The following is a 23,462-nucleotide window of genomic DNA, read 5'->3' as shown; positions in this document are numbered from 1 at the left end:
CCTTGCAAGATAAATTCTGTTATTCTTCTATTTCACAGTAGAGGAAACTGAAACAAACAGAAGTTAAATGACTTATCCAAGTTCCTCCAGGTAAGAAGGGTCCAAAGCAGAGTTCAACCTCAGGTCTTCCTGACTTCAAGTCCCTCACTCTATCCAGCACTTTGCCACCCATCTGACTTCAATAAGGGTCAAGGGATCAAAGCTTTATAGTTGGAAAGAAACTCATCCTAGAGCCTCTTTTTGGGGGGTGGGAAAATTAAAACATGTGGCGAGTTAGGTAAAGAGTCACACAGAATGAGAACCAAGACTTGAATCCAGGGGCTCCTGTTGCCAATCCAACACTCTCCCCACTCAGACAAGGCTGCATATCAATATCACAAGCAATTAACTTGGGTGGGCGTGGCATGATAAATTGCCTCAGAAGCTGGCCATGAAGGTAGACAATGGGGAGAGGAGACCAGATCAATGAAGATGAAATGGATAATCCAAGAGGCTCAAAAAACTAGAAGCTAAAGTCTTTGGATTTTCTTTCCAACATATGTTTTCACATCACTTTATTTTCACAGTAATGATGATAATTGATTTACAACAAAAAGAAACATGGTGGTGGTGATGGTGGTGGAGGGGAACACAAAGAGGAATCGCCCTGTAAAGAAAAAAAAGAGTTATCTAATTTTCATTTGCATAATAATTAAATTTGAATTTTTCTCCAGGGGCTATATACCACCACAGGAAATGACAAATTCACAGTTGAAATGTCTCATGTTGTCACAGTCTGGAAGGAACAATTTATTCAGGCAGTTTTTACCTTTACCCAAGACAATTTCCTTGCACATGAGATAGTACCTAATATCACAGCATGGATTTCAACAATTCACATCACATGTTAAATTAGATATGCTCATAAGTTCATCTCAGCAGCACATCATAATTCGCTTATACTACCCTGGAATTTGTTAAAGCTTGTTCTTTGTTTTAATAATTATTCAAATGCATTAAAAATGCATTTAGGGGCAATGTCTGTGTGTGACTCCTAAAAACGAAATCCGCAGCAGGCGAGAAGAATTAGCAAAGCTGATGATTAGAATAACAAGATCCTAGATTAAAGCAAAGAGGGAACATAGAGGTCACCTATTTCTATCCTTATTTTACATGTGAAGGAGCAGCTTCAATCTCATAAAAATAATCTATGAACATCTCACATCTGTTTATAATACATATTACATGAAATATAATATGATGTTTCCATACATGCATGTGAGCACATGTGTGTATATATGTGTGGACACAACCACAGAAAAACTGGATTCAGATACTATTTCAAATACATACTAGCTATACGATACTAAGTAACAACTTTTTATCTAATGTGTATGGCATAATGTATATAATCCACATATAATTTATCTAGGTTATATAATAATGTATGTGATATAATATTATGTCTGTATGTATGTGTACACATACACACACACACATATACTCCTGAAAAACTGCAAACTTAACTTATAAAAATGTTCCCTTTCCATCCTCACTATTCATCACAGAGATAAAGTATTCTATTTAAATAGCAGTTGTTGGGGGCAGCTGGGTTGCTTAGTGGATTGAAAGTCAGGACCAGAGATGGAAGGTCCTGGGTTCAAATTTGACCTCAGATACTTACTAGCTGTGTGACTCTGGGCAAGTCACTTAATCCCCATTGCCTAGTTCTTATTGCTCTTCTGCCTTGGAACCAATACACAATATTGATTTTAAGAGGAAGGTAATGGTTTTTAAAAATAAACAAATAAATAAACAAATAAACATCAGTTGTCATAGATGACAATTTATCTATTTTATGAGTATAGATAGAAATTAAAGTTTGAGTAGCATTGATAGTTGTTCAAGAGATAGCTAACTATGTCAATGAATAGAGCACTGAGCCTAGAGATAGGAAGAGCTGAGTTCAAATCTGGATTTAGACACTTACTAGCTTTGTGTCCCTGGATAAATAATTTAAACCTGTCTGCCTAAGTTTCCTCAATTATACAATGGAGATCATACTACTTTCCAGATTTGTTGTAATGATAAAATGAGATCATATATGTAAAGAACTGTGCAAACTTTAAAGTATTATGATAAATGTTTGTTATTATTATTGTTATATGAATTAAGGTATATTGTGGAGAAGGATTCATAGGACTACAGATTTAGATCTGATTGGGAACTTAGAGACTATTAAGAGATTTGCCCAGTGTTACATAACTAGTAAATGTCTGAGACAAGATTTGAACCCAACTCTTCTGGATACCTGCCCCTGAATCATTTTATCTGCTAACTGTGAGGAGATCCAATGTCTATGGGAAAGAATGAGCAGAGGTTCTCTACAGTGAGCCCTGAAATGAAAGATTCTAGATCCTAGTGTCTTCTCCATAAACTAAGTGTGATCCACTGCTAAGATTATCTCAGGGGTGTCTCTGATATTGGGTACTTTAACCTTATACATAAGGAAAATGTCCTGGATTAAAGTAAAAATGGCCATTTTAGCCTTGGCCAACTGCGGATTGTCTACATTTCCTCTGTGTAACAGAACTCAGTAACTGAGTGTGTATTTATAGATGTGGTCATACATATTCATATATTGTATTGCATTTGTACACATGCATACACACACACAGAGATACAGAGTTGAAGGAAAAATGTCCTTCCCAATGGAGATTCCATCTAGTAAGAGTATAAGAAACTTGTATAGTCAGGACATAATAATATAGAACAAGCACAGTAGAGGGGTGGCGAATAAAGAGGACTATAGGAGTGAGAGGAAAAGTCATTATTAATCATGAAAGGTACCTTTTGTATTTATATGGCCATAAAGTGAAATGAACAAATTTAGGTCATAAAGTCAACATAAGCATCTGAAGATGTTTTCTTGACTCTCTGGCAAAGCAAGGGGTCGGGATGGGGAGAAGGGGTTTGGGGAGTAATCTGGACATGTTATAGAGAGGTAGGTAAAAAAACAGTGCATGTATATATGTGAATGAGTATATGCAGACATATACATAAACCCATATGTGTATGATATATAAATTAATATATATAATATATATACATATAGAGAGAGAAAAACTGGGTGAAATCCTGTTTCAAACATGTTTAAGCTATACAATACTGAGTAACAACTTCTACCACATGTATCATATGAATATATAATACACATGTAATATATGCATGTTATATAATTAAAAAGTCTCATATGTAACATAATAAAATATTATGTCCATACATAAAAATAATCATGTGTATTGTTATGGGTGAAATTTAGGGTTGAGACTGAATAAAATTTTAGTGGTTGCCAGGAATTTAAATTCTAAATCCCAATGAAATACTCAAATCAGAATGGAATTTTATGGTGGTTTAATCTACAATAGAAGGAAGACATTAAGAATAAGGGAGAGAGAGGAAGGAGAAATTCTGCTCTGGCCTGGCCTGAGCCAAGGGGAGTTCAGAGGCCTCAGTTAAGGGGCCTTCTCAGAAGATTAAATCTAGCTCACCTTCCAGTCATAAGACCTCCTCCAAGATGAGGGGCCTCCTTGGAAGCTGGTGCCTTCAGAAGGGTCACAAAAGGGAGTCAGCCTATCACTCACCACATGGTTCCTTCAAGGAAGCAGTCTGAGGTCCCACACACCACCAAGTCAAGTTCTACCACCAAAGTCTGCAAAAAGTTCCCCTTACAGGAAGTGATGTGAAATATAAAGACAGTTATTTACATCATTTCCTGTGTCTCTCGTGTACCTATGGTGACTTAAACTTGGCTTAGGACAGCTAAGGGAGTCAGCCAGTTGTTTCTGATTTGTCACTTGCTAGCACACATGGGTCATAGACCTTCCTCCCCCACAGTTAATCCTTAAGTGGGGGTGTATACATTCCTGGTTGCTAGAATTCTAATGACTAAGCAGGGTGGAATAAATCTAAAATTCACACTTTACAGACCTACAGAAAAACTAGGTTCAAATCCCGTTTCAAACATTTTCTAGCTATGTGATAGTGAATAAGTGATTTAACTTATATCACGTATGTCACATGTGTGTAATGTGTACAGGTATACACATAACATATGTGTTGTATAATAAAATATTGTGACATATAACATGTTATCTGTACACAATTATATACATGTGTGCATCCACAGAAGAACTAGGTTCAAATCCTATTTTAGATGTTTACTAGCTATGTGATACTGAATAAGTCACTCACTTTCTATCATATATGTACACATCACATGTATGTATGATTCACATCATATCTGTATGTTATATTAAAATATATGCAATGTAATATATACTACTGTATCTCTACTCATATGTGGATACAGGTATGCAAATACACACACACATTTATGAACAATTGTCAACTCAACTTACAAAAATGTTCCCTTTCCATCCTCACTACTCATCACACTGAGAGGCTTCACTCAGGTTAATTAGGAACTGCAAACAATTACGCATTCTCTTTATTTGCCCTGGAAAGATGCTTTTACTTCCAATGGTATTTCCTCATTCTGACAGACTGTACTATCCTCACAAAAGCCCTGAGAGGGCAGCATTACAGATTTCATTTTTCCCATTTTACAGATGAGGAAACTGAAACTTAGAGGTTAGTGCACTATCATACCTAATCAAGTGCCAGAAGTGGATTTTAATCTGGGACTGGACTGCTGCTTCCAAGGCCTGAGTTCCTTCTATTACATCACAACTTAAAGGTAATAAAAATATGTCACAGGACGGCTGGGTGGTTCAGTGAATAGAGAACCAGGCTGGGAAATGAGAGGTACTGGATTCAAATTGGACCTCAGACTGTGTGACCTATCTGTGTGATCCTGGGCAAGTCATTTAAACACCATTGCCTAGCCCTTGCGCTCTTCTGCCTTGAAACTGATTCATACATAATATTGGTTCAAGTTAGAAGGTAAGGGGTTTATTTTTTTAACAAAATACTACATAGCATTTATTTATTGTTTTAAGGTTAGCAAAGCATTGTAATGTCATTGAGCTGTTGTTGTTTTTTTTTCACAGATGAATAAACTGAGGTTAAGTGACTTGCCCAGTTTCACAATACTAATGTGTCAGAGGTAAGATCTGAACTCATCTCCCTGACACCATGCTCAGAGCTCTATCCTCTACACCTCCTAGGAGGAATTCTTTCCACTCACTTCCTAAAAAAGAAAACCTTGACCAGAAACTCATTGTGGCTCTTCAATTCACTTCACTTGACCCTGTAGAAAGGAACGCATCATCGTGGAAGTGACCTCAACTTCTTTAGAAAAGAAATACATTTTCCTTTTCTTGATATCTCCTGGCAGTCTGTTCACATCCCTGACAGCTGCTCAAAAGCAGCCCCTCTCCTGCTCACAGCAGGCTCTCATTTAGAACAATTAACCCACTCAAGCTTTGTTGAAGGAAGCTGCAGATTCTCTGATTTGGTGGACAGCAACACAGCTAAATCATGCTATTTCTGGGGTGCCAGACAGAGGAGGTAGTTTTCTGTTTGGGCCACATCTGGTGAGGAACAGCATCAGGAATTTTCTCTCAGGCTTGATGAGGCACAGCTGCTAAAAATGCAGGCAAGCCCAGTCCTTCTGACTTCTCCAGGCTCCCCCTCCAAACAGCCTTTTTTCTGGTGTCTCCTAGGACCTAACCTTCACGTTGAAAGGTTCCTCAGACAAGCCAGATGATCAGCCACAGAAAAGGCCCACCTCTGCTTCAGTGAAAACCTATCCCCACAGGGTGATGGTTTGGTAGTCTCTGGGAAGGCATATTTCCTAGAAGGGACCAGAGGCCAGGGCATTTGGAAGTCAACTCAATACAATAAATATTTTTGTAAACATGTCAGGAAGATGGGTCCTAGGGAAGATGGAGTTGAAATAAGAAACACCCTTCCCATTGGAACTTCCATTCTAATAAGAATTCAAGAAACATGCATAGATAGGACCTAATAATATAAGCATAGTAGAGGGATGACAAAGCAAAGAGCTCTGTAAGAGTGAGGGGGGAAATCATGACTATTTATAGAAGGCACCTGGAAAGACACATCTTTTGAAATCAATGAACTATTAGACCACAAAATCAAATTAAAAATCTGAAGGTGTTTTCTTTTTTTTTCCTTTAAAATATATTTATTTATTTATTTGATTTAGAATATTTTTCCATGGTTACATGATTCACATTCTTTCCCTCCCCTTCTCCTTCCCCCCTCCCATAGCCAATGAGCAATTCAACTGGGTTTTACATGTATCAAGACCTATTTCCATATTATCTGAAGGTGTTTTCTAGACATTATGGCAGGGTATATGGAATGGAGAGGGGGTTTGGGGAATAGTCTAACCTTAGTTACAGAGAGATAGGGAAAAGAAGAAAGAGCCCTTATAAAATTAGACATGGTACAGAGGCCCAGAATTAAAACTCAAGTTCTACTGGTCTTGTTGCCTTCCTGATTCAACAGGAGAAATGTCATCTAGAACACAACTAAGGAGTATTTTTCTTCTTGGTGACACAGACAAATACCCTACAGGAACATCTCTTATATTCTCTATTTTGCCTGAGTTTCTGATTTGATTGATGCCAAATGATCTACCCACAATAAATGCTAATCCAGGACCTAGGTTTCTACTGCCAAGAAAGATGTGTTATTTTCCAAGAAGACTGCTATGTTTCTCAGCCCTTTGAGAATGTTTTCCAATATCATTTCTAAAAGTAAATCTGGTTTCCAGAAGGCACTTCTCTATCTGACCCTCTAAAGACTCCTTCTGGAGATTCCAGGGGATCCTACAAAGATCTTGAAGCTACAATCACCTTAAACTCCATGAAGGTTTTAAAGGCTCCTTTGACATGTTAGGGCAGAGATCTGAGCTATGAAGCTGGGAAAGGCCTTCATCCATCCATCCTCCTTTTACAAATGAAAAAGCCATGGTCTAAGGAGTTTAAATTAATTTCCCAAGATCACACAAATATGAAACATCAGAGGTCATATTTGATGCCAGGTCCTCTGACTCCAGCTTAAATATTTCCACTGTACTTTAGGCACCCTGCATTAAAAAAAACAACCATATCCTATTTGATCTCAAAGATTTCTTCCCTGGGCTTATGCCACTGCTATGCAGCAGAAAAGGAATTAATGGGGGCAGCCAGACAGCACACTGGATAGAGTACCAGGCTTGGAGTTCAGAAGACCTGGGTTCAAATATGATCCTAGTTTTATGACCCTGGACAAGTCACTCAATCCCATTCCCTATCCCTTGCTGCTCTTCTGTCTTAGATTGAATCTAAAACAAAGGGTAAGGACTTAAAATAGGAAACAAGAGGAAATTAATGGCCAGCTGGGCCATGATTTGTCAAGATAAAAAAAAAGAAAGAAAGAAAACGGGCTCCACAATATATTAGCTATTCTCACTATGAAAAGGGATGGATCTTTACATGTGACATGCACAGATAAGGATACTGGAAAATGTGAAGCAATTACTGTTGAAGTAGCATCATAGTACTTTTTTTAAAATATATTTTATTTGATCATTTCCAAGCATTATTCATTAAAGACATAGATCATTTTCTTTTCCTCCCCCCCACCCCCATAGCCGACACGTAAATCCACTGGGCATTACATGTTTTCTTGATTTGAACCCATTGCTTTGTTGATAATATTTGCATTAGAGTGTTCATTTAGAGTCTCTCCTCTGTCATGTCCCCTCAACCGCTGTATTCAGGCAGTTGCTTTTCCTCGGTGTTTCCACTCCCATAGTTTATCTTTTGCTTATGAATAGTGTTTTTTTTCTCCTAGATCCCTGCAAATTGTTCAGGGATATTACACCGCCATTAATGGAGAAGTCCATTACGTTCGATTATACCACAGTGTATTAGTCTCTGTGTACAATGTTCTCCTGGCTCTGCTCCTCTTGCTCTGCATCACTTCCTGGAGGTTGTTCCAGTCTCCATGGAATTCCTCCACTTTATTATTCCTTTTAGCACAATAGTATTCCATCACCAACATATGCCACAATTTGTTCAGCCATTCCCCAATTGATGGGCATCCCCTCGTTTTCCAGTTTTTGGCCACCACAAAGAGCGCAGCTATGAATATTTTTGTACAAGTCTTTTTGTCCATTATCTCTTTGGGGTACAGACCCAGCAGTGCTATGGCTGGATCAAAGGGTAGATATTCTTTTGTCGCCCTTTGGGCATAGTTCCAAATGAAGTGGCATCATAGTACTTTTGAGAAAGTTTTTTTTTTTATTATTGGATATGTATGTCATTTTGTTTTTGTGAAAAACTGATGTTTATATTAAAAAAAACTTTTTTAATGAACCACATAATCTGTTTTTATTAAACTATAATTAGAAGATACTTTTAAATGACTTTCTAAAATACATAATGAACTAGACAGAAAAAAATAAAATGTTGTTATTGTGTAACTGTAAAATTATTGTGAGAGGATAATAAATTAGTGTTTAACCTTTTTCCCTTTAAAAGAAAAAAAAGGAGCCCAATTACAGGGGGAGGACAGATAGTGGCAGATACAAGGATATGAGTGGAGATAGTACCTGATGAATGGTCAGCCAAAGTCTAGAGGGGACAACATGGAAAGATCAGGACAGAACCCTGTCATTATAAATAAAGGAAATTTCAGAAAATCATGAGGGAAAGTACCATTTATTGCTTGACACTACTTATCTCTCTGAAATTCCCTTGCAAATTCCTTTCAATTCAGCCATCATGTATTATATTTCACTGTGTAGAATTCAGGAAGACCTGGGTTCAGGTTCTGCCTCTGATATAATGCTAGCCAGGCAAGTCACAACTTCTTAGAACTCTAGACACCATTCTAGTACTATAGGTAAATTGATGACCAGCTTTTGTAGCAAGTTCCCTAAACTTGGGGAATTACAGTTATGTACAACAAACACTGATGGAAATATTGGAGGAGACAAAGAAAAAAAAGTGATTTTTGCCCTAACAGTGTTTATACTGTACTGGTGGGATATGACCTTGACACAGATAAGTAAATGTAAGACTATCTGAGGAGGGAAACAACCCTGAAAGCAGGGGGATAAAACTTCACATGAATAATAAAACCTGAGCTAAAGATGCTTTTGTAAATGGTATAGAGCATACCATCTAAGCCCTCTCCTGCATCTCAAGTAGCTGATTTTGTTGAGATCTGGGTAACCTAACTACTTGGGATATTCCTGCTCCTACCTAATGTTGATTTCCATGGTTCCAGATGTTATCAGCCTTTCCAGACTTTACCATCTTGTCTCAACTGCCATCTGATCTGGCAACTTCCCTCAGCACCTCTAATCTCCTCACCCTTGTAAACCTCAAATTTCCTTAGACTTATAAATGTTGGAAATTTCACCATTGGGATATTTCATTCTTGGAAAATTTCTTACTGATAGTCTATTGGAATGGGAACCCCATTGGCATGGGAGGTTCCTTCTCTTCCCTTCTTAAGATTACTTTAGGACAGAAACCCTTTGCTGAACAATGGAAAGGACTTTGACCTATGCTTAAGCATAGAACAGGAATTTCTTTGAGTCTTGATTGATTTTAGAATTGATACAATGGAGATACTTGGAATAAATCTCCACCCTATTCAGTACTAATAGGATTGAGTAAGGGCTGCAGCCCAGATCAAAATTTAATTATTCCAATCTCTACCCTACTCAAGTTAACAGGATTTAGAAAGGGCTGTAGCAAAGGAGTAAAGATTTAATCATTTGAAAATATGACCTTCAACAGACATGTGCAAAAGCCAGAAACCTCTGGGCGGTCCTGGGTTAAGCTAGAGCCTCCATTGGCACAGGGAAATTGATGAACAGTGATTGGTAGATGGGAGAACTGAGGGGTGGTGGAGGTTTTGGTCGGTGTGGTTCCTGGGCTCTGAGAAGGCTGGCTCTGAAGGAAGCTGAAGGTGGGGGCCTCTGAGACTGTTTCTCCATTTTGGACACGTGAGTAATAGGGACTGATCTCTTTTCTTTGCCCCAGCTATCTAAGGGCTTGGGCCTTTTGGCCCAGCCTAAACAGAAGGGGTATTTAAGCCCTATTCCCTTCTCTCCCTTTTTCTCTCTCTCTATCTCTAATTCCTTTCTTACTCCTATTGTATTTAAACTCCAAAAAAGGCTGACGGCTGACTTGAGTTTTTCATTTAGGAATTACATAGCTGATTCCTTGGCGACCTTAAATTAATATATATCAGTCTTTTAAAGTGATTCCCTTGTTACATTGTGGCTGACCACACGGGAGTCTAAAGAATCCTCTCAAATAACTTTTGAAATTCCTTGCCTTTTTTACTATACCGTCTCACCACTTAGTCTTTTTTTTTTTAACAAAAAACTTGGCTTAAAGACACAGCTGCTAGAACACGTGAGTATAAAAAACTTTTTCTCTTTTCTCCTTAAGTTAAATTGGAATCAGCAGTTTTTTTCTTTTTCTTCCCTTTAATCTTAAGGGACAGCTGGGTAGCTCAGCGGATTGAGAGCCAGGCCTAGAGACAGAAGGTCCTGGGTTCAAATCGGACCTCAGATACTTCCCAGCTGTGTGACTCTGATAGACAGGAAACAGCTGTTTTAAATCTCAGCAACAGGACTCTAAAGTCCTGGCTGGAAGAGCTGTTTCTAAATATCCTTTCCCTTAAGGAACAACTTCCTGCATTAAAAAAAAAAAACCCTGTGGAAAGTTTGTTGCTTTGCCCTGCTCCCCACGTGTTTTGTGAAATTACAAAATATATATATAAAAATGAGTACTACATTCTTTGACAATTATATGGCAGCTGAAGAAGTAGGGGCATTGAGGAATGAAGGATACCTCCAAATTTTTATATTAATAGGTACTGTCATTTTTGTACTCCTCAATACTATATTTAGAGATGAAAAAATAAAAAATATTGAGGATAAAATAAAACAAAATGAGGATAAAATAAAACAAAATGAGGATAAAATAGAAAATATTGAGGATAAAATAGAAAATGTTGAGGATAAAATAGAAAAAAATGAGGATAAAATAGAAAATATTGAGGATAAAATAGAAAATATTGAGGATAAAATAGAAAAAATTGAGGATACAATAGAAAAAATTGAGGATAAAATAGGAAATATTGAGAATAAAATAGAAAAACTTGAGGATAAAATAGGAAATATTGAGAATAAAATAGGAAATATTGAGGATAAAATGGGAAATATGGAAGATAAAATAGGAAAAATTGAGGATAAAATGCAAGCCCAATTAGAAGATCTAAAAAGTTTCTTACAGGATCAATTGGCAAACAACCACTCTACCAGAAACAGACCTGTTTCTGAACCTTTGAATGAGTAAATTTCCTTCCCTGAAATAGAGATGGAAAACACCTTCCCTATAGCCCAGTTAACAGACTGCTTCTCTCGTGTAGTGCAAATCTTGTCTGAATTTAATCCCCAAAACCCTTCCCCTGCAATCCCAGCTTCTCATGTTCCTTCTCCTACAGAAAACCAAATTCCAATGCAAGGGAGATCTTGTCCTCCTAGAGAAACCTGTCCTTGTCAAACTGACCCACAGGTGCAAAATTCAACTAGAGGCCTGTTTCCTCTAAGAGAAGTACCTGAAATAGGACAAAATGGGGATGTGGTGACTTTAAGACATAGGATACCGTTTACTCCCCAAGAAATAAATGAATTTACACGAAATATCCCCACATATGAACAAGATCCTTTTCTAGTAACAAAAAAGATGGGAGACATATTTTTTCAGTATAATCCGTCTTACAAGGACGTTGAGAGCTTACTACAGGCTTTTTTAAGTGAACGTGAAAAAAATAAAATAATTGCTCATGTCAACAAAACCCGGGGGCATAATGCAGCACATTGGCCATCTCAGGATCCCGAATGGGACTATAATAATCCTGAGGACTATCTACAACTATACCGTTGTAGAGAGGCCATCCTCACGGCCATGAAGGAATGTGCAGACAGTACAGATAAGTGGATGGACCTGGAAAAAATTAAGCAAAAGGAAGACGAAACCCCCTCCAGATTTATGGACAGAATTATCGAGTTTGGGGACAGATACTTAGATTGGGACTTAACTAAAGAGAATAGTTTAAGACAAGTTAGAAGAATCTTTGTAAACAATTCTTGCAAAGTAATTAAAAATTATTTTAAAACACAATGCCCAAGATGGTCAGATATGGACCTTGAAGAATTGCGAAAAACAGCTATATATGTTTTAAAGGGAAACAAGGAAAAGGAGGAAGAAAATAAAGATGACATGGAGGAAATGAAGAAAAAAATAAGATATTTAATAGATAGGATAACTAAATTAGAAAGTGGGCATGATAATGAACCAATGACAATTGCCCCTCTCCAGAAATCCAATTATCAATCCATTACTTGCCACTTCTGTGAGAAGAAGGGCCACAAAATGATGGAATGTAGAACCTTTCTTAAGATGTTTGGAAGGAATACACAGTTTAATAATAGTTTTAGAAATAATAACTATAGAAATTATGATAATGGTTATAGAAACCAGAATTCTAGAAATTATAATAATGACTATGGAAATAACTATAATGAATATAGAAATAAGAACTTTAGAAACCAGAATTATAGAAATAGGAATTGGGAAATTAATGACAATGCTCAAATTGAAGAAAATTTTAATGATAATACACAACAATATATGAGAAATGGAGCTCGTCCAAAAAATACTCAAGGTACTAATGATCCTCAGAGAGGTGCCCTTCAGGAGGGTGCCCAGGGAACTTCCCAGTATAATAAAGATGATTCTTCTTAGATTGTATTGATTTTGTTGATATTAATTAACCTTTTTCAGTGTTTTTTTTCTCCTCTCCAAATAGTAGGAAAGATGAATAAAGAACTTAAGACTATGATTGGCAAATTATGCACTGAGACCCATTTAAAATGGCCTGAAATTCTCCCTCTGGCCCTATTTTATCTTAGAAGCAGGCCTAGAGGAGACTTACATATTTCACCATTTGAGATGCTTTTTGGACATCCACCTATACAGGCTAAGCCTTTCTCCCCGGCTTATACATCGCTATTAGGGGGAGATATTACTATTGCTTCCTATATACAGGAGTTACAGCACAAACTACGTGAACTTCATGAATCCGGAGCTGCAGTACAAGCTGGACTATTAGACTTTTCTCTGCATGACCTGAACCCAGGAGATAAAGTTTATATCAAGAATTTCAAGCGAACTGGAGCAACTGAACCTTCATGGGAAGGACCATTCCAAATATTATTAACTACTCCAACATCTATAAAGATTGGAGAAAGAGACTCTTGGATTCACTGCTCACATGTGAAGAAAGCATCTTCTGCTGAGACTGATTGACTCTATCCTATCATATGAATTGTGACTCTATCTTATCATATGAATTGGAGATAATAATCCATAGACAAATGGATATTTTTTTTCAAGAATATATTGAATTACTGATTTTTTTTCTTATTTTTTCTTATTGCTTTTCTTTTATTTTTTATCAGAATATTTGATTTTTTTTTCATTTTTTGTACTGAAGGTACACATAATTAATATTAATATTTTTCCCTGCAGTAATACAAGTTAATATATATACTCTTGCTGTAATATCAATATATGCCTAAAAGCTTTAAACTATGGGAACCTGCCATTTATTGATAAAATATTATAGGACTGTGATTAATGTTTGTGTCTGATTCCAGGAAAAGGGATAAAAACAAGGAGCACAGACTAAACCTGAATAGTGCCAATAGAGCACACAAGAAATATTAAGTGAGACTCGAGGTTGCGACGCTTAACTTATGTTTAAGTCGTAGGACTTCCTTGTATCTACACTCTTTTCGAAGTACTCAAACAAGTACAAAGCTTGACTATCATGCTGGCTCCCTATATTCCTGAGGAAAAAATCAGACAAGGGAATGACATTTCCCCATCAAAATAGAATTCTAATTCTTTCCTTCTTATATTATGGCAACTTCCTGTAGTCTTGGTTACAAATGGCTAAGTGAAATATTACTGCATTCTGTCCTACATACTTGTGGGATAGAAATTACTTAAAACTGGACCTATACAAGGTCTATTTTGAATTTTTCTTATGTTTTTGATTATTTTTCTATTCTTTTGATAATTGACACATACACCCCCATAACTGAACATTGCATTCTGAGCTAAACTTGATATATTTTTTTTAAAAAATACTTACTTCAGGGGGGATTGTATTTTAATTTAAAATCTAAGAATTTTTGAATTTTTTTTGTTTGAGATTTTATTTTTATAAAAATCCAAGACTTTTGTTTAAGATTTTACTTTTATAAAAAATTCAAAGATTTTGATTTTGTTCGAGAAAAGATCTTCAAGAAAGAAGCTTGAAACTTTTATATCCAGAGAATGAACTGTTGCAGAAAGATGCCAAAAACCTACACTTCATCAAGAAGATCAAGAATGAACTTTGGATGTGATTGATTGGACTGAACTTTTGATTGAACATTTATTGTAACATTTATGCCAAAAGGGACTGCCCCTAATTTGGCTTTCTGTCAATGCGCCTAGCAAACATTGGTTTTGCTTTCTTTTCTTTTCTATTTCCTCTCTCACTATTCTAATTTCTCCTAGAGAATTGAATATTGTGTATATCTTTAGTTAGAAGTGAATTTAGAACTACAAAATGATTATGTTAAATGATCAATGGGGAGACTAGTCTCCCAATGATCATCAGGGGGGATTGTAAACCTCAAATTTCCTTAGACTTATAAATGTTGGAAATTTCACCATTGGGATATTTCATACTTGGAAAATTTCTTACTGATAGTCTATTGGAATGGGAACCCCATTGGCATGGGAGGTTCCTTCTCTTCCCTTCTTAAGATTACTTTAGGACAGAAACCCTTTGCTGAACAATGGAAAGGACTTTGACCTATGCTTAAGCATAGAACAGGAATTTCTTTGAGTCTTGATTGATTTTAGAATTGATACAATGGAGATACTTGGAATAAATCTCCACCCTATTCAGTCCTAATAGGATTGAGTAAGGGCTGCAGCCTACATCAAAATTTAATTATTCCAATCTCTACCCTACTCAAGTTAACAGGATTTAGAAAGGGCCATAGCAAAGGAGTAAAGATTTAATCATTTGAAAATATGACCTTCAACAGACATGTGCAAAAGCCAGAAACCTCTGGGCGGTCCTGGGTTAAGCTAGAGCCTCCATTGGCACAGGGAAATTGATGAACAGTGATTGGTAGATGGGAGAACTAGGGGAGGCAACTTGGAGGGTTTTCTTAAAGATAGGGGGTCTGGAGACTCGAAGAGAAGGGGGAGAGTTGGTCAGTGTGGTTCCTGTGGCTCTGAGAAGGTTTGCTCTGAAGGAAGCTGAAGGTGGGGGCCTCTGAGACTGTTTCTCCATTTTGGACACGTGAGTAATAGGGACTGATCTCTTTTCTTTGCCCCAGCTATCTAAGGGCTTGGGCCTTTTGGCCCAGCCTAAACAGAAGGGGTATTTAAGCCCTATTCCCTTCTCTCCCTTTTTCTCTCTCTCTATCTCTAATTCCTTTCTTACTCCTATTGTATTTAAACTCCAAAAAAGGCTGACGGCTGACTTGAGTTTTTCATTTAGGAATTACATAGCTGATTCCTTGGCGACCTTAAATTAATATATATCAGTCTTTTAAAGTGATTCCCTTGTTACACCCTGGAATATCCAACCAGCCATTGATCTATTTATCTTAGTGGCCTTCTCATCCTGGACCATTTGTCTGCCATAATGGTTTCCTCTAATTAATGAGTTCTTTCCTGGGCTTCCATTTTGGGAAAGGACCAAGGCAGATCAGGTTTCTTTCCTTACTGACTTCTAATTTTCTGAATTTTGCCACCATGTTCCTAGTCTCTTCTTTCCCTCCCCCTGCCATTTTTAGCTTTCTTTTGTTTGTTGTCTTCTACTGTTCCATATCCAGGACAGTCTGTTGTCTAATACTTGAGAGTTTTCTCTGGCTATTCTCCAAGCAAGGAATGGTCTCCCTCCTTATCTCCACCTCTAAGCTTCCTTTGCTTCCTTCACATATTAGCTAAAGGCCATCTTCTGTTCCCAATCTTTCTTAATTCTAGGGTCTTCGTTTCTGAGACTACCTATAATTTATCATATATATGTATGTATTTTTATGTAATTGTTTTCTATGTATATGTTTGCATATTTTCCTTCATTAGCCTATGAGTTTCTCAAGGGCAGGGGCATTCATTTTTCTATGTATTCCCTGTGGTTAGCACTGTGTTTGGCACATAGTAAATCCTTGCTGCCTGTATGCCTGAATGGTCTTAACTAGGGGTATGCTGGAGCCAGATTGAACCAGCTTCTTAATTTTTAGTGCAAGCATTTATACCTTGTAATCAACAACTGCTACAAACCAGGGTTTGATTTATTGTTTTGTTGATTTTCTAGATATAAGAAAGTAGTGGATAAAATGCTAATGATACAAATTAAATTTTAAAGTGTGTACTGTTTTCCCCCCAGGGCTGCTTGTTAAACATTTACAGCATACCTCTGCCCTTACCCTATCCTTCTCAAATCTGGTCAAGTTATTTCATTGTTGTTATTCAGTCAGTTCAGTTGTTTTTGACTCTACATGATGCCATATTGGGGTTTTCTTGGCAAAGATACTAGAGATGCTTTGCCATTTCATTTTCTAGCTCATTGTGCAGAGGAGGAAACTGAGGAAAACAGAATTAAGTGACTTTCCCAGACTCTAGGAAGAGTCTAGGGCCAGATTGGAAAGCTCTCTAACCTGGCACTGAGTAATTATTTTATTACTCAGCTGTTATAACTTTTCTTTACATTTATTTGGTGAAGTTTGGATATTTTATATCCTATTTTAGAATATTAGGTTCATATTTTTAGAACAATTTAAAGTAATCTATTCTAGCTTCCTCCTCACATGGAAGAAGAAACTAAGGCAAGAGCTTAAGAGCTTTGCCCAAGGTCACTCAGGTAGAAGGAGGCAGGGCTAGAATTCAAATTCAAGTCAGTGTTCTTTATGTTTTACCATACTATTTCCCTAATGTCTAGGCCTATTTTCTCCTCTTAGATGCTATGAGATGAATGGTTATTGGCATGAGATGCCACATGGCACAGAGTGCTAGACCTGGAGTCAAGCAGAGCTACATTCAAATCCTTCCTCTAACATTAGTTTTATTATCATAAGCAAGAGTCTTGCTTCATCTGGTAAAGGGAATGATAGTATCTACTTCAAAGGACTGTCATTTCATTCAAATGTCATTGTCATCATCATCAAACTAGCATTTTATAGTACTTTAAGGTTTGTAAGACATTTTACAAATATGACCTCAGTTGATTCCTCAAAACAACTCTGGGATTATTATTATTATTACATTATTATTATTCCCATTTTATAGATCAGGAAACTGAAGTAGATGGAGATTAAATGACTTGTGTGAATATTAAAAATTCTCAACTCTACCTTGGAACATTATCTTAAGGTTAAGGTTAAGGTTATCCCCCATTAAACAATGGAGGTACTTGATCAGGAATGTATTGGGAACTTTAAAATTACTCCACCCATACTTGGGCATACTTTAGGGGAAGATAAAGTTGTAAACTCCTTACTGAACAATGAAAAAGTACTTAACTCATCCACTATACCTATGAAGATCAAATTAATCACTAAAAGGGCAAGCTTAGCAAAGAGATGTGAAATACTCAGAAGTTTTAGTGTACCCAGAGAAGGTGATAACAAGATGTGAATTAAGAATGGTCAGTCCTTTGTAAAACGTCTACTGTGATTGGTAGATGTGAAAACTTAGGGGAGGTGACATAGGAGAAAATTCTCTTTAAAAGGAGCTGTCTGAACCAGTTCAAAGGGGGGAGTTCAGATCAGTTGAGCTCAGGAGCTGAACTGGAGGGTCTCTGAACACTAGAGTTTTGCCTGGGACAATCTTGTGGTGAGTGATTAAAGACTGACTTAGTTTTCTCTCTTAAAAGAAAGGCCAAGGCCCTAGCCTTCCTATTATTTCCTCTTACTCTGTCTCTCTCCCTTTCTTTAATTCCTTCATTTGTATTAATTAAAATCTCCATAAAACCCAGCTGACTTGGGTATTTCATATTTGGGAATTTTTCCCATGGCGACCACTTATTTTTTGATATAAAATCAAGATACTAAAAATTATCTTTACAGTTTGGGCAATTCACAGTCTTGAAACCCATATTTTTGCAGTCACAGTTTATGGCAACCACTCTTTTGTCTGTAACACTTGCCCAAGGTCACACAGCTAGTAAGTTTCAGTCTGGATTTGAACTAAGGTCTTTCTGATTCCAGTTTCAATGTGCTATTTAGCTGCCTTTTATATAAAAGGCTTTGCAAACTTTAAAGCCCTTATACAAATGTCAGTGATTATAATCTCCTTTTTAGAATTGCATATTTATCCTCTGTGAGAGGCCACAGTAGAATGAGCTCCTCTGTCAGTTCAAAGATCAAGCTCTGGTTTCACGTTCCACTAAATTCCTGCTCCCAGATTGAGAGACTTTTTCAGCTTCTTATTTATCTGCACAGATGAAAATGTCATCAAGTCAATCAATAATCAGGCCTCTGCTTTTGCCCAGTCTATTGTTTGATGACTCATCTTCAGATCTGATCCAGTTCTCATTTTCTATACTCCCCCTCCTCCACCCTATTATTATAAATCAACAATATCTGGGAATTTATATAATCATACCCTGAGTTCTGGGGAAGAAATTATTTTTCATCTTTGTCTTTATCCCCCTGGCAAGTAGCACAGCAACTTTCATCTGCCTATCCACTTAATAAATGAGTGTTTGAATTGAAATGGATTGAAAGGATATAGACAAGCAGCACATCGGATAAGAAGGGCAGGTGGTTGTAACCTTCATTTCAGGGGTATACCTGCTGGTGAGATCATGGATTCTTGGAAATGGTGACATATAAGTAAATGCCAACAATTCAAATAATTTCCACTGATTATCATGTAACAGTTAATTTTCTACTAATTAACACAAACTAAATGTTGAAGTAATAACAATGGAAATAATCATTCAAATTTATATAGCCTTTTAGGGTTTATGAAGTAGTTTCCTCACAACAAATTATTATTCTTATTTTTGGACAAGAAAACAGAAGTTTAGGGTAGATATGACTTGTATGGAAGCAGAGGTCACCTAATCCTAAATAATATAGCACTCTTTAGACGGAGAGGTATTAGTGTATAAAACTTGGAGGATAATAATTCCATAGAACTGTGCCCTGAGCAGACTATATCCAGATTAAGGTGTTCAGTGTTGGATGCCATATTTTAAAAAGGAAATGATAAAGAAAGGTAGCCTGAAGAGGATAACTAAGACAGTGAAGGACCTCACAACCATACTACTTGAAGTTCTGTTGAAGAAATAGGAGGTGTTTACTAAGAGAATAACCACCAATGGCCTCCCTCTGAATGGGCGATTCCTCCCAGAACTTCTAATTTTAGGAGGATGCTAGAAGGAATTAGGGAGAGTGAGAATGATAGCTATCCTAATATTTCAAGGAGGTGAGGTAATCAAATCAGATGATATCAAATGGAATAATATGCATAAAGAACTTTCCAAAATCCAAATATAGAAGTAGAAATGAAAACTATCAAGAATTGGTTGCCTTAGGGATGGTTTCTTAAAATAAACAGATTCTCTTTCAGACCTGGGTTCTAAGAATTTGTTTATATACATAGACATATATATATATATATATATATATACACACACACATACAAACATATACACACATATGTAATAACTATTTCATTATAATTGGTTTCATTTATAATTTTATATTTCTCTTTTTTTGCACTTAAAATGGATATTTTTAGAAAGTATTCATAGAGAATGGAGTACTAAACTCCTCCCAATGCCTTCCTTTAGAGAGGGATAAAAAGGGACTCTGGCTCACTCTAATGCTCCTTAGTTTCTCCCCACTCCCCTTTTCCTGCCTCCTGTCTCCTTCCATTCTAAATAAATATATAAATATGAGGGAGACAATGAGTACATATCAAATACATATATATGCATATGCATACATATAAATTATATATATGAATATAAATTATAAATATATATAAATATAAATTAAAATAAATTGAATAGGGGCAGCTAGATGGCTCAGTAGATGGAGAGTCATGCCTAGAGATATAAGGACCTGGGTTCAAATCTAGCCTAATACTTCCTAGCTATGTGACCCTGGGCAAGTCACATAACTCCCCCAATTGCCTAGTTCTTACCATTTTGCCTTGCAACTGACACTTAGTATTGATTTTAAGACAGAAGGTAAGAGATTTAAAAATGAATAAAAATAAATATGCAGGAAATAGTTAAAGACAAGGTAATATACTGCAGGTTTTCCTCATATTCAAGTCCTTTAAAGGATAGGTATGGAGGACCCAGGCTCACTGCCAGAGATAACTGACTGCTCTTGGAGGCTGTTTGACTGTGTCTCCAGACCTCCTCATTCTTCAGATTTTCCCCTAAACTTACCAAGCTCAACCCCGATCCTCATAACTGACCTTTCCCTCTACAGATTCACAAAGAAGCTGATGCATTGAACTATCTCACTCTACTGGTTCCTTATCTTCTCACCCAGTTCAGGGGATGGGTAAGCCTCTGGCCTTAAAGCACGAATCAGTCTGATCATTGAAAAGGAAATTCTTTCATTCTGCATTTTATAATAGATAACACAAGGCCCTGCTGTTCTGAATAGGTGGCAGCAAAATAATGAGAGATGCCAGGCCCACTCCCTCCACTAACCTTTGCTTTCCATTATCCACAAAGCTGAAAATACCCATTATACCTAATCTCTGAGGAGATGTGAATTCTGGTCTTTTCCTTCTTTTTAATCCTCATGATCTCCTCATCATGAAACATTTTTTTCTCATCCATTTGAATTTAAATCAGCTTTTTGGATTCATTTTTTCCAACTTTTTATCATTACAGTAACATTTTTTCATCCAAAATGCCCCTAAATATCTTGCCACAGAGAACTTCTAAAACACTAGCATGAAGATTTACCTGCTTAGTCACATTGCTGTCAGCATTTAACATTTGTCACACAGTGGTTCCTCTATGTGCTCCTCCATACTCTCAATAGTTTCCTAACAAGCATCTAACACACAAGAGTCCTGGAAATCCATTTCTTTACACTCACCCTGAGATTTGGTGCAGATTAGTCTGAGTGGTTCTCATGATTGATCTGCTAATGCCAAGTCTAAAGTATCTAATTTAGCTCAATTATATCAGCCAAATATGCCCAGGGCCCACAAGATACTGACCCAAAGGAAATAAGGCAGAGAGCCAGCCTAGATGAAAGAAAAATTAAAAAACTAATAAACAGGATCTCTGTTCCACCTTTGTTATGTCAGATTTTCATGGAAATTTGTGCCTTGGGAAGCAACTCAGTCTATTAACTGATAAACATGTGTTTACCAATTGTAGTGATATAAAAATCCTTACGTTTTGTGGCTAAGTCATAGGAGATTGGAAGTAGACTTTTAAAATTGGATTCAGAGCCAATGGATCCTATTGGTGTCTAGGTTCAGTGGAGTTGTGTATTTTACCCTTTAACTCTTTTGAGTAGGTAATTTGATATAATGTAAGCGTGTTGGACTTAGAGTCAAAGTACCTAGTTTCCTTCCTCCTCTCTCTGCCTCTTTAGAATCCTTACTTCTTCTTACGACTTGGGGCAAGCATACTTTCTTTTATTTTAATTATTTTTAGGGCACCTGCCTTCCAGTCATTGTCACCCCCTCCCCCCGCCCGCCTGTGCTCCCACTCCCTTCCTGCCCATTGGTTTCAAGTGTAGAAACTGCCTGAGTCCTAGAATGTGTGGCTTGCAGAGCAGCCCACCAAGCAAAAGGGTGATTCCAGAACCACCTGAGCTATGGCCCATCCAAAAAAAGTTGGTTATAGTTGATTGATGGTGCATGTGGGAAGACAAGCTTGCTGATTGTATTTAGCAAAGACAAGTTCCTTGAAATTTATGTATCCATAGTGTTTGAAAATTATGTAGCTGATATTGAAGTGGATGGAAAACAGGTATAGTTGACTTTGTGGGACACAGCTGGTCAAGATTATGACTCTTTCCTACCCAGATACTGATGTGTTTTTCCATCGATAGCCCTGATAATTTAGAAAATATCCCAGAGAAGTGGACCCCAGAGGTGAAGCATTTCTGTCCCAACGTGGCCATTATCCTTGTTGGGAACAAGAAGAATCTTTGAAATGATGAGCACATGAGGTGGGAACTGGCCAAGATGAAACAGGAGCCAGTGAAGCCTGAAGGCAGAGAAATGGCTAATGAAGTGGTGCATTTGGGTATATGGAGTGTTCAACAAAGATCAAAAACAGTGTGAGGGAGGTTTTTGAAATGGCCACAAGAGCGGCTTTGCAAGCCAAGTAGAAAGAAAAAATCTAGATGCCTTGTCCTGTAACCATAATGGAAAGGTCAACCCTCACTCAGTTAATTTTTGAAGTGCTGCTTATTAATCTTTGTGTATGATTACTGATCTTTTTTCATTTATTCTATAATTTACTTTTAGAGATTTGCAAATTAGAAATCATCTTGCTACCACTATTTAGAAGTCAACCATGATTGTTTAATGACAGTCTGTGTCTGACACATCTGGGCCCAGCAGGGCCCCTCTGACATTATTCTTAATAACTTCCCTCATTCTCCGAACCAGCACATCTAGCACTAATTCAAGGGAATTCTTAACTTCTTACTTCTTTCTAGTGTAAGGGTGAATAGGTAGGAGTTGAGAAAAGTGAGGAGAGCAGTTTGATAAAACACTTAGTTTAATTTGAAAAGTACAGATAGAAAATAGAAAGATTATTACTCTAATACCTTATGACTGTACCTAAATTCCTAATCCTAACTAAAATTTCTTTAAAACCCTACTCTAACTGTCTTCAAGGACAGGTTCTTAATCTACCTACTCTACCTAGAAATTTATTCACTAACTACCTACCTATACAAATAAATAAACATTCATCACCTACAAACTCTTTAAATCTGTTTCTCTATCCCAACTGTCAGTAGTCAAAACCGTCAGTAGTGGCCCTTGACTGAAAGAGACTAAGAACGACATTCAGCTCCCTCAAAGTCCAGAGGTAAAAACCCTTAAACTCTCAAGTGTCTCTTTTTTTAATGTCCTCATCTCCTAGGTAACAGAATCTTCAGCTCTTCCACACAGATTCCTCTCAGCTCTCCTGTTCTTACTTAGAAATATGTCTATTCATTCCGCTTATAGAGACAGAAGGAGAAATTAAGAAAATCCCTTTAGCATATCTCCCCTGAGATCCTTTGAGAGTCTAATCTCCCCAATGGATCTTTCAAACAAAACTATCTAATACTCCATATTAGAAACAGGGAAAAGTAAAGAGAGAAAGAAAGAAAACAAAACAAATCTTGGCAACAT

The 23,462-nt window shown here is 37.0% G+C and overlaps 1 pseudogene; it reads left to right on the top strand.

Annotated features, from left to right (window-relative positions):
• The first annotated feature begins 21,866 nt into the window (after positions 1-21,866).
• On the top strand, positions 21,867-22,475 carry LOC100025563 (transforming protein RhoA-like; annotated as a pseudogene).
• The last annotated feature ends 987 nt before the right edge of the window (positions 22,476-23,462 follow it).

This window comes from Monodelphis domestica, chromosome 2 (genome assembly GCF_027887165.1).
Source record: "Monodelphis domestica isolate mMonDom1 chromosome 2, mMonDom1.pri, whole genome shotgun sequence".
NCBI classification, from domain to species: domain Eukaryota; kingdom Metazoa; phylum Chordata; class Mammalia; order Didelphimorphia; family Didelphidae; genus Monodelphis; species Monodelphis domestica.
The sequence above is the reverse complement of the archived record's forward strand: the minus strand, read 5'-3'. Positions and strand labels throughout refer to the sequence as shown.